We start from the raw sequence: 12,602 nt of genomic DNA on the forward strand, positions 1-12,602 counted from the left end.
AATTGAATTAGGACAAAATTTCCTTGGTGTTATGTTGTTATAGAGATTTAGGGAAAAGAAGATTTTGTAGTATTCAGATAAAAATATAATAATGGTAATACTGCAAAACCTCTATTGATAGAAATATTTCAACTGTCTCACTTGGACCATATAAGGCTTCTTTCCTTCTCTAAATATACTTGTGATATAATAGCTGGAAAAGATTACTTTTCAAAGACGTGGAGGAAGGTCTCTCAAAAGTTGTTTCAGTTTGCAGTGTAGCATTTCGTTCAAAAAACCTGAAGGAAAATTGAAGGCAGTGATGGTTTCTCCTCAGAATCCTCAGTCAATGAGTGAGCATGGATATGCCATTTGAACTGTACTGATACTTAGCTTACATGATGCTTATTAAATAAATGCAACACAGTGCCTACAAAGGCTCACAAATTTAGAAAGAGAAATTATATGATGAATGTTTTGGAAAAAAAAAATTGTTCTTTTTTTGTGTGTGTGAAAAGATGCAAACAGAATTATATGGTTAAATATTCACATAGATTTAATAAGGTTAGCAATTCTAAATTCAGAGGAAGTGCCTACAGTATTTCAACAGCAAGATTAAGAAGCATCTATCAAATATGAAACTGGCTGTAAGTATAATTAGCTCCTACTTTAATTTGACATTAAAGTGATTCTAAGGACCCAGGACTCAGTCTGTAGTGAGCAATGGCAACTTTTCCATGGTTCTTTGCATGACAGTCAAAGCACCAAGTAGAAGTGACCACCAAAAAATGTTTTTGTTCTAACTACAGGTAAGAGATAATTAAGCAGTGACTGCTGTTATCAGAGTTTTCCATGCAAAAGACTCAGCATACTCTAAAAAAGTATCTGTCGTGTGACTACAATGTCGCTAAGTTATGACAAGGAAATATCTGTGATGTGACAGTGGCATCGTACAACTGTCAATATAAAGTAAGTGCGGTGGGATTGCTCTGTGCTCTCAAGCAACTGTCATGTAATGGGGGCTGTGACTAGGCTGTAATAGCAGTGTGACTGCAACGTGCCAGCAGAGTGACTGATAGGTAACTCCTGGAAGAGATGGCTCACAAGTTAAATTGGCTCTAATAGTTTTGAAGTGCTGTGGACCCCATTTGCAGTGACAGCACTGCCCATCAACTTTGGAGAGCTTTTAGTCGGTATCTCATGAGACACCGAGCCAGCTCATTGCTGTGTGTCTGGCAGCCTTAAAGTCATCCTGAATAAAATGTTATGATACCTGATCAGATTTGCTCTGCTGTAAGGGAGCTGACTCTAGGTATAACCTCATGAACAAATGCTCCCCTATCCAAAGGTGGGCAAAACTGGCAGGTGGCCAAAACCTAGGATCACACTGGGCTCCTTGGATATCATGGCAAGAAATCTTACCCCCAGAGATCTCTGGGATGCTGTTATCCTTTGGTAAGCAGAACGGAGACCTCACTCTCAGTGGGGTCCCCACTATCTGTGAATGCTTTGGACCTCTCTGTCCATGAGGTTATGGCCTCTCTGCTGGTCAGCCCCTCCAGCTCCCCAGAACTAGACCTCAGCAATAAATGTTATGGGCACTTGGCAAGTAAGGAGAGAGAATATTGCAAATTAATTAAGAAAAAGGGAAGAATTATTATATTCATATCACAGATGGAGATATTGATGTTCAGATTAATTGATTTGCCCTGAAGCTGTGCAGTATGTCATTAGCAGCCTTGTGATTACAGTAGTGTTGGTTGAAAAATGGTTTCTGTGGATAGTCTTCAATTTTCCAGTATATCAATGGAGAAACCTGATTCTCTAAAGGATAAATATGTTTTTTGCAAAATGTAAGCTGTTAGAGATTTTCTATTATTTTTAGCTTTTGAAATTTTATGTCTCCTCCCTCAGATTTCATTATCTTTTAGTTTGCCGTAAATAAGATTTAGAACATTGCAACTAAAAGGAGGTTAAAACAAAACAAAACAAAAACAACAACAAACAACAAAAAACAAACAAACAAAAAATCAAACAAAACACAGAAAAAAACAGAAGAAAAATTAAGAATGCTTTTCATTTCCTTTTATCTTTTGAAAGTGCAATGACCATCTTTGTTTTGGAAGAAATTCCAGATGGAAAATTAAAAGCCGCTTTAGAACACCAAGACTGCCTTATTTAAGATGAAGGCATGGACAATTTTACATCAGTGACACTGAAGAAAAAGTCAGTGATGCTATGAGAGACTAGGTAACTAATTTGAATGCCCCTCTTGAAAGTTTTTTTTAAGATATAGACATCAAAATTATTCTTGTCTTATAATGTAGTCATTATAAGAAAAGCAAAATAATCTATATTAAAGGTAATAGTCATTAGCCCAAAATAATATTACAATGTGAATTATGAACTATATTCTGTGTATCATTTACCTAAGATTTGGCCAACATCTCAAGTGAATATTTCTGCTAAATTTGCATACTGCTGTATTAAGTGTCTGACGATTCATTTTCAGGTCTACTTTTTGCTGACTTCTGTGCTGTGTTCTGGCTGTATTCTGGTTTGCCTAATACTCACTCAGTGGACCCAAACAGCTCCGTTGGAGTGTGGTTTGTGGCTTAGCAGGTATTTTCGAAAACGTGTTAATTTGAAGAACATTCTCTGCTTGGGAGATTGTGTAAAGTGGACTTTGGACCCAGCAGACTGTAAAGGCTGGGGAGGAACTGTTACAGTCTGTTGTGCTAATCCCTTTTACAGCCTTTTGGGTCAATAATCTGAGCACTAATGTTTCCTTAGATCTATTGTGTTAGTCCAGCTGCCTTGCATTCATATTGAATTTATGTGCTTAATATCTTCAGGAGATTTTAGTGGGGGAAAAAAATGATGTGCAATTTATGCTGAAATTCAAAGAAATAATGTAGTCAGATTGCTGTCCCCTTGCATTGCCACCTTCAAGAATCCCAAATATGTTATTTCATGTAATGGATCATTGGTATGTATGTCATTGTATTCAGGTCACAAATCAAACCAACTGTGTTGGAAAGGAATGCAAACATCACTCAAGTGGAGAATAATATTTCATACTAAACAAAGGAGGACAGGAATAGAAGTTTATCCTATCTGAAAATGGTTCTGTTTCTGCATACCAATGCCTTCTATCAGCAGAAACACCTGCAGCCACCATAAGGTCCACCTTTCATAGGGAACATTTTCATCTTTTCCCTTTTTCTTTAATATAAAGGAGCAAAATAAGTATACTGATGTGCAATTAATTGTAAAGGCTTTCTGCTGAAAAGATTTGCTTGTGGTTCAGCAGTGTAATCATCTGTTGGGCATTTGCTATAAATCATGGGTGTCTGCTGTTGTCTCCACTAATTAGTACACTAACTTATTATTAAGTCCCTTAAACATTATACGAGAGCTGGGCTGTGCATAGAATTACCAGAGGAATGAGAACACTTGAAGTTTTATTGCACAACTACAAAGCATACAGTAAATATCTGGGTGGTGGACAGTTGTAATGCATAAGACAAGATGGAATATATATCCTTTAGTTATTGCTCTACCCATCCATAATTATAAAACCCCTTTATTTTTCAGCCTTTAGTGTGTCTGTTCATTCACTCAAGCACTAAATAAAGGTCTCAAACACAATAATTCAAAGCAACTGGTACAGTAGTAAGTGAAGTTTTAAACAACAGTAGACAAGTTGATTAGAGCCTTTGGAGATGCATGCCCTGAATAAAGGTTAACCTTTGTGAACTTTGAATACAAAGCTTTCAGATGAATTTTATATGAAATCTGGTGACAAAGAAAAGCACTATTCAGCAAAGGCTGATTAATTGAGTTACACTTCATTGTAAACCCCTGACAATGATGGAAAATAAATTTAGCAATGCGCTCTGTAGCCATGCATGTTGACGGGATCTCACTAAAAAGCAAGAATCAGACCACATAAAGGCCCTGTTGAATACCTCTGAAGATAGTCTGGTGAGTGAAATGTAAAGCCAGGATTTACAAATATTACATAAGTGAACACTGTTACTGCATTCAGGCTGAAAAATCCTGTTCAAATCCAATAAGTGGTTTAAGATGTGTAAATAGAGGTTTCTGCAGGGAGCCAGGCATTAGAAGCCACCTGGAGCATGTGGTAAAGATTGTATCCATCAATACAGCAGCTGGGCTGAAATTATAAAGAGAGCTGCTTTCCATCATGCTTGTTTTAATGCATACATTTCTCCTGTCACTAGCACCCCAGGAAAACTACTAACTACAAAAATGAATGGTACCCATTACCCGATATTCATACTTGTGACAACAGAGACAACAATCACAACACAACAGTAAGCAAAAAAACTGATATCCAAATTATTTTTAAGTTGTTGCAGTGGAAAGATCTTGAGAACCAGTTGGTAATATTTTAATAACACTGTAGGTTAGAGGAATGAAGCAGGCATCTGGCATTCAATCCAAAGTTTCCTTCTGCTCCACACATTCCATCAAATCATGCACCAAAGCAGTTTAAACAAATCAAGATCAGTGAAAAATTATTCCAAGAAGGGGAACCCTCAGTAAGGTTCAGTTGCATGCCAGCACCAAGGAAAATGTGACAGTGGTTTTCATTGTGATTGTTTAAAAAATAGCACAGATTTACCATAAGTGTGTTCCCCATGCATAAAGAGCACTTTTTAACCCCGTGTTAGTGTTGGACTGACTGTAAAGGCAAAGTAAGCAGCTGCTTCTCTGAGATAGTAGCTCAGGGCATCAAAAAAATCACCTGTGGCTCCCTTCCCAAACTGTCAAGAGTCACAGGTGAAAGAAAGGTGGTCTTCAAAGTACAAAAAGTTACCATGAAAACAATGTGAAAGTGCCATTCCAAAACAAGCAGGGAAAGTGTTAAATTGCTCATTGTAAAGTCAGTGGTAAAAATTAATAATAAAAACCAAGCAAGCTGTATTGCATGTGTAGGGACAAGAGTGTGCCACTAAGCCAAGGCCCAAGCTGTGGGTGGTGTGGAGTAGCATTGTTCCTCAGTAATTAAAATAAACATGCTCACCAGGCAAAACTGGAATGTGTTCCTCCCTCTGCAAGTTCTACCCTCCTTCTGCCCATGCTTCTGGTCCCTGACACCACCAGCCACAGCAGTGAGCCACAACTCGCTTGCGTTCCAGGGAATCTGGGGGACTGCACGCACCACTGACATCTCAGTGCAAATAAGGAGGTTAACAGTGTTCCCTGAATGATTTCTGTCCTTCTCCTCGCTCATCAGTTCAAGCATCAGGAACTGCCAGTCCTGTATTCAGGTTATTATCTTATTCCCTGTGGATTTGGAGGGAATACATTATTATTGATTCTGAGTGTTTGGCAAGAAGCAGGTTGTGCAGCTGGATGGATGAGATGTAGGTTGTGTAGTGGCTCCCAGGCAGACCTGATGCACAGGGTTAGGCATCAGTCCTGCATTCCAGATCTCTCAGGTGAGCAGCAGCTATCTAGGGAAAGAGGACCACTCCAGTTCCTTACCTTTTTTTCTTGTCTGACTTTTGGATATTTATGTTTCTCTTTAATTATTTATTAAGGGAACAGCAAACCTGATTTCAAACTTTATAGGAGTATAGCTTTTCTATAAATTAATACTGTATTGCATATGAGAGCTGACAAAAGTCCAAATCTTTCACTGTTTACTGTGCTGTGCAGCTTATATCCTCAGTAGCCAGCCTGATTTAAATGTGTTTAATTAGGATACCACAACCTTGTTCTGTGTGATTAGTGGACCAAACCAGCTGAGTTGTTTTAGGAGTTCTCCAACACACCTGAGGTAACATCAGTGATAGGGATCTCAGGCTGTAAGTTGCTAATTGAATAATCCCCTCCTACATCCTACATGCGTTATACAAATTTACTGTTTAACCTCCTTTGGGCTCTCTCCAAGCCTGATGCCATTGTTTGATGACTCTCACTCACCCCAACAGCAATGATACAGCTTTCAGTACCCTGTTATTTTCTAGAACTTCTTTCTGAAGTACTTGGGAGGAGGGGTGGGAAGAGGGTTTTTTTTCCCCTATGTCCTTGCCTCCAATCTGTAGATCCTTTCACTCAGTAGAAATCTGTATCTCTCTCTGCTGCCATGGTGATTCAATGAGTTTGAGATTATTTTGCTAAATCTGCCTCTCCCAAGAGACAGTGGTTTGATTCTCCGTGTTCTTAGACAGGTCAAGAATCGCATTAGCTCAGGGCAAAATTGCTCACAGTACAAGGAGGTGAGTTTCAAGATCTTGGCAGAGCAGTAAAAAAGGCTCGCTCTCAATTCTTGTGATAGATGTTGTGATGCTGCCAAATAAAAGCAGTTTTTTCTGTAAGAAAACTCAAAGTGATATTGCTGCAGTAAGGGACAAACCAGGGTGAAAACAGTACCCCTGTGGTGTAGGATTAGGAAGAATAAGGCACGATAGCATCAGGCATAATAAAGGAAGAGATGGCAGGTGAATGACATGCTTATTTCGCATCTTTGAAGCCATTTAATTTGAGACGAATTGTTGTGCGATAGCTACTCAGCAGCCCAAAGGCAGAAGCACATTTATGCTTTGCATATCCGTGACTTGTGTTGCACAAACAGCAGTATAAAGGGCCACTGTTCTTGGTTTGCATGTGCACACGATTAGGTCCATTCACAAATCCACTTTATTCTGCCCTCCTATTTATGTATACACCAGTTAGCTACACAATGCAGCACATGGCTCTTTCTGAGCAGGCAGTCTGAAAGTCTTAACCTTCTTATCTTGAAACAGAACTGTGTAAAAAGCAGAATTTTTAATCACATGGCAAAGATGATTTGAAAATAAGTGTTCTGTTTTGAAATGCAAATGATTAGAAAACTACCACAAATCGAATCATCTTCCCAAAAATTATTACAGCGGGTTGCAGAAGTTATATTACATCTAATACTGGAAATATTCTATAAATATTTTCAAGATGATGGCTTATTCCTTTTTAGGAAAGATACACCAAGTGGAAGATTCCACAGAACTGACTCTTTGTTTCTCACCATCAAAAGTTCAGTAAAAATTGTTTTAGTCATACCTAACTTGAAATGTTCTCAATATGCAGACCTCATGTTGTGGCTTATTTGTGTTTTAGTATCTTACACATCAAGTGTGTGTTTTATCTAAAAACTTCAAAGCACTTTGCAAGCAAGAGATTATTATACAGTGCATTGGTAAATATTATCTTATCAATTTTATGAAGAGTTCAAAGAACTCAGATCATATCAACTGATTTCTAAACCTCTTCTCAATCTCTAAACATAGAACAAAGCTTGGCTTATTTTGAAGTTCATTTGAGTGGTTTTATTCATGACAGTGGTTTTCTATATCTTTCGCAGTACCTTTAAATTATGCCACCAGTCCAGCATAAATCCAGGAAACCCCTTGCAACAACCAGGATGCGTAAAAAAGTATTCACCTGATCAGCTGCTCATTTTTGCTTATATTGTCATACTTGTGTGCTCCTGTGAAAAGAACATTTTGAAGTAGGTTGCATTTCAGTTTACAGCAATAGTTAGTCTAGAGCATCGGGTTGCTTACAAGCTTTTTCTTCTGCGATCGTGAACTTTAACTTCTTCTGCATGAGTGCAGAATATTGCAAGGAATTTTATTTCTTAATGTTTGTGTTGTGCCCTGACTTGTTCCACATGACTTCTTTCTTCATGCTTTATTTTTAGCTGGCAGCCTTGTAAATGCAGACTTGCCAGTAAGTAATGTTCAAGTTCAATCTCAAAAAAGCAAGACTTTTAAAAAATAAATATGTTGTCTAAGTATTTCAGGGAAAAAAACATTCTCAGATAAAGCAATGTCAGATTTTTTTGATTTCTGTGATTTAGAAGAACATGAGAAGGAAAAAAAATGAGCTGAATTCTTTCCATGGAAGTTTGCAATTTTGTTAAAACAGTTAAAGTCATTAATTTGTGAGTCATTCAGAGCTGCAAACCACATTTACCAATATATGACAATTCATATCTGAACTCTCAAAGGTAATGGTGCTGTGGGCTGTTTGTCTTGGAAAGACATTTTTTGTCATAATTTTTACTATGTACATATGTTTTTACTGGAAGTTTTGTCTGTTTCTGCTATTCTGAAGTAAAGCTAAAGGGGAAAAACTGACACTGCTGTCTAGCCCTGGGAAAGTTATTAAGGGATTAGATTCCCTTGTCTAGGAGCACGAACCAACTTTCACACTGCAGCCAGGACTGGGGTGGAGTGTCTTGCTGCAGAGAGGAACCATCATGGGTCCAATCCTCTGCTGCCCAGCACTACCAATGGTTGATACCCATTATGATACAGTTTGACGAGGGGAAAACCACAAATGCATTTCACAGTGGAAGAGAAAGTTCAGAGATCCATTAAAAGTGCTTGATGGCTCAAGCTTACACACAGGGAGGACCTCAAGCAACCGGGTCCAGATTAGATTCACAGTCCCAAAATCCAGAATACTTGCCAACGGTGGGGAGGGGGAAGGTAGTAAAATATGAAAAAGTAAAACTTTAGACTAAAACTGGAGATTTGAGGCTAGAATTTTTATTGTACCCTAAAGTCAGCTTCTATCCTGCAAATTATAGTAATTTTAAATACCAAACTATGTGGGAAAAAGATTATCAGATAGCAACTTTATTTTCCAACGTATGAATAGCCTTTTGGCTTAAAATTGAATGCAATTCAATGCAACCATTTCCTTTCTTCATGCACTTTTCACTGTTTCCTTTCCTCCCTCACTTGCTCAAGTGCCTAGATTAAGCTACATGTGAGCAATTGATGGATGACTCAGAATCTTGGCCAGAAATAAATCTTTTCTATGTCTTCTTGTCAACGTTCCCCTGTGTCTTCCACTTTAGGAAGCCATCTGGGGAGCAAGAAACAAAAGAAAAGACTTCCTCAGTCTGTAGACTTCCCTCTTAGAAAAGCCCTCTTCTCTTACCTTGCTGCAATGAGATTGACCTGAATTTTTATTATTCTTCGATAAAAAGTTGAAGATGGAAAAGCATAGCCTACTCTATCACTGGGGGGGAATTTGTATAAAATTATCTGTGTCTGAAGCAGTTCCAAAGTTGTTATCTCTGGATTAATGGTCCCTCCTGAGCTGAACACAGTGCTTATAAAGCCAGTAGCACAGGAACTGAATCATCCTGAACTGAAGCATCAATAGTCCACCATCACCACATCTGCAAAGTAGCACTAGACATCTTAACACTTGTACCTTTGCCTTTTTATGAAAATGTTCTTCAAGGATGTGAATCATCAGCTTCATGTACATTTTGAATCAAGAGGCACTTCATAACCAAAAGACTGATTCTATTCAGAAAGAAAAATCTTAGAAAAATTCTTACTAACTTCAGTAACAACTGGATTTGGATTTTTTTTCAGTATTTGTATTCAGCTTGTTTCAGTGTGAGCATAACCAGTGCAGATATGTGCCTTCTAAAATCTGTATTAGATGGGAAGATGGGTACTTTTATGCATCAGGGATTCTGTTTGTTGGGGGTTTTTTTGCTTGTCACATGTTAACTTCCAGTAAAACGCTCAAATTCAGTTTGGACGCATGTTGAAAGTCAACAGAGATATTTGAACTGTGCTTAGACTGATGCAACTCTGATTTTTCAAAACTGATATTTTTTCTCAATGTATGTTGCCATGCCAGAGAGTCACTAAGAGAGGACTTCATATAAGAAGTTATTATTAACATTAAAAAGTCAGTTTGTTGGATCATGCTTTGTCTATTGCAGGATTTTGCAGAAGTTTGCATATGTTGAACTCACTAGAAATGTAATTCTACCTGCTTTTATATGAATGTTTTAGCTGAACAGCATCCTCTCTGCATCTCAAAACTTGAGATCTTTCTCAGGTATGTGGTTTACTTTGTTAGTGCAAACTTTCCTTTCTTCCTGGACTCCCTAGTCACTCATAAACAATACAGACCATAGTACATTCCAATTTTTCCAACAATATCTCCTTTTTGCATTTATCTGTTTTTATTTTTAACATTCACACTGAATTGGCAAAAGTTACAGCCAAAATTAATACTTCCTATAATGAGAAAGGTAATTTGGGGGGGAAAAAAGGTGGAAGTAGAACTGACTAATTTCAGTTAAGGTTGTGTATTTGATCCATACGTTTTGGTTCTATATTAAAGTGTCAGCTTAATTGGTGGTTGTGGCTAGATCTAATTAAATCTAACAAGGACAATGAGCCTTTTTAGGTTGGCATGTAGATACCAGCAAGTTACGTATGTATTGTTACTGTGTTATGTTTTAGATATCTTTAAGCATAGGAAGCATAGAGGAAATATAAACATGTCTGTGTATGTGGAAAAACAATTCCCTAAAACATTATGAACATGATTTTTAAACAATATTTTTAAATTATATCTTATTAGCCTAAATATCAACTTCCAATTTTCAAACAGGCCTTGACCAATTTTATGTATTTTGAATAAAGCTAGTCCAAACAGATGAGGAAGACGCACTTAAAATTCTTTAATTAGAACAATGTTTGCATCTATCAAGGCAGATTCTGTCAGGGTTATTCCCTGAAAAAGTGTGTTTTCTGTCTGTAACACTGCATTCATCGAGGTTACCCCTGTATTTACATTGTTTTTCTCTTTGCTTATTTATCTGGGAAAGACGTAGTAGACCTTCTTCACTGACGATAAGTACTGCAAAGTGCTTGTTGCTATCTATTGCTGAATTTCATTCCATTCTTCCTCCATCTAATCTGATCCTTTTGTTCACTTGCGTATTCACAGGGTAAAAACGCCTCAAGGAGGACAAAGTCAGCTGAAAAAAACATATGGTATATGTTCCAAGAAATCAATACCACTATGTTAAAAGAAGCAAACTGAGAATCAGAGAAAATCTTTATAATTTAAAATTAGCCCAAAACAACAGTGAGTTATGTCAAATATTTTGCAGCATTTAGATGGAGAATCCTTGCCATCCATGTTTTCTGTTGTTCAGTACTTATTATCTCTAATAACACTGTAATTTATCACCTTCCCTGTAAAAGAAAAAGTAATAAGATAAAAATTATTGTATTTACATATATTTGTTTATATGTGTGTGTATCAAGGCACTAATATCTACATAACTATGTAAAGAAGCAGATTCTGTTCTCATCTCTACAACACATCCCCAAGTGATCATAGAAAGTATACTTAGCAGAGCTTCTGCTCTAATTTACCTTTTAAGGGGTTTGATCTGAGACATATTTTTCATGGATGCTCAAAACACATCAGTTTGACTGACATGAGCAATAGTTTTGTTCTGAGTGTACAAAGAGAAGATAATGCCAACTAATCTATAAAAGTGGTCTCATAGGTCTCAGATTGGGTACCCAGCATCAGCACACACTTTAGGATTACTATCTATGCCTCTTGGTCTCAGCTGAAACATAAAGAGTAGCCTCTACGTCATTTCACAAGGTTGTTACGAAGATAAGTGTGATTAAACAAGATTTGGATAACGTTGCGATGAACACTGGAGAAACATTAATCATTCTGATTTTAGAAGGTTGTTTGAATGGTATGCATCAGGGGGCTGCAAATGGGACAGGAGGAAGAAGAATGGCTAGTTGTTCATTAACTGAGGAAGCACGATCTACTTTCTGCCCTAAGTGAAATCAGGATGCCATGCAAAAATGGTTTGTGATGAGGTTATCAGAGACTTTATTACTAAACTTACTTACAGAAAATGCATTTTCTAACTTTTAAGTGTTTGACTTTCTGGGCAAAATTATGGTCTTCGACTGGTTTTTAAAATATTTCACTTGTATTAGAGACAGGAAATTTAAGTGAAATTTCACTTTTGCAACCTTGTGATCTGTACATAAGTCATCCAATATTGTTACAAGTATTTTGTCACCTACACTTGATAGTTTTGCTCATCATTAGCTCTGCCTACTGTATTTGATAAGATATTCCAGTCAAGCATTTCTTGCCTCACATATTAGCACACATTGTCACTGGGGCAATCTGTTCTTGAAGTTTATTCCTTCTTTTTGAAGATGAAAGAAAGGTTTGTTTCCCAAAGTTTACCTCTCTTTCCAAAGTGTCAGTAAAGTTCTTGATAGGCTCTCAGTCTCCCTGCAAATCTTTTCCTTACTACCCTGGACCATCACCACTATGGCACTGCCTCTCCCATTACCCATTTTGATACACTTAATGTTCCCTTGCTGCTCTGATCAGTGACTCCACATGCACACTACCTCTTTTATAGTTTATGGAGGCTTTGAGAAATGAATAGTATGCCCTGGTGAAAGTGCTTGGATTACTTTCTTTCCAGGACCGAATAAAAGGCCACCCAGCTATATATTAAAGCACACAGAAAGTGGTTTCTCTTGGCAGATCATTTCATGCAAATGAGCTAGGGGAAACCAAATCCTTTATAGCTTTATCATTAGCTGGAAACTCATCTGATGTGACTACAGCCCTATTCCAGCCTAGGGTGCTTTCCCTGACCCTGTTTTACCAGCTCTGTACTTGGAATTCTGATGGACAGCAACTGGTGCACGCTGCAGACTACAGCTCTGTGAGTGTGTTTAGCAATGAGCACACCACCACAGGAGAAAATTGGGCCAGAAATC

The 12,602-nt window shown here is 37.6% G+C and overlaps 1 protein-coding gene across 1 annotated transcript in view; it reads left to right on the top strand.

Moving 5' to 3' along the window:
* TRIQK (triple QxxK/R motif containing) overlaps positions 1-4,987 on the top strand; it is a 136,673-nt gene extending 131,686 nt beyond the window's left edge. The window contains exon 5 of the transcript XR_007629456.1: positions 4,978-4,987. The gene's annotated coding sequence lies outside the window, so the exon portion shown is untranslated. The remainder of the gene's footprint in view (positions 1-4,977) is intronic.
* Positions 4,988-12,602: the final 7,615 nt, after the last annotated feature.

This window comes from Myiozetetes cayanensis, unplaced genomic scaffold (assembly GCF_022539395.1).
Source record: "Myiozetetes cayanensis isolate MyiCay16 unplaced genomic scaffold, myiCay2020 scf1, whole genome shotgun sequence".
Classification (NCBI taxonomy): Eukaryota; Metazoa; Chordata; class Aves; order Passeriformes; family Tyrannidae; genus Myiozetetes; species Myiozetetes cayanensis.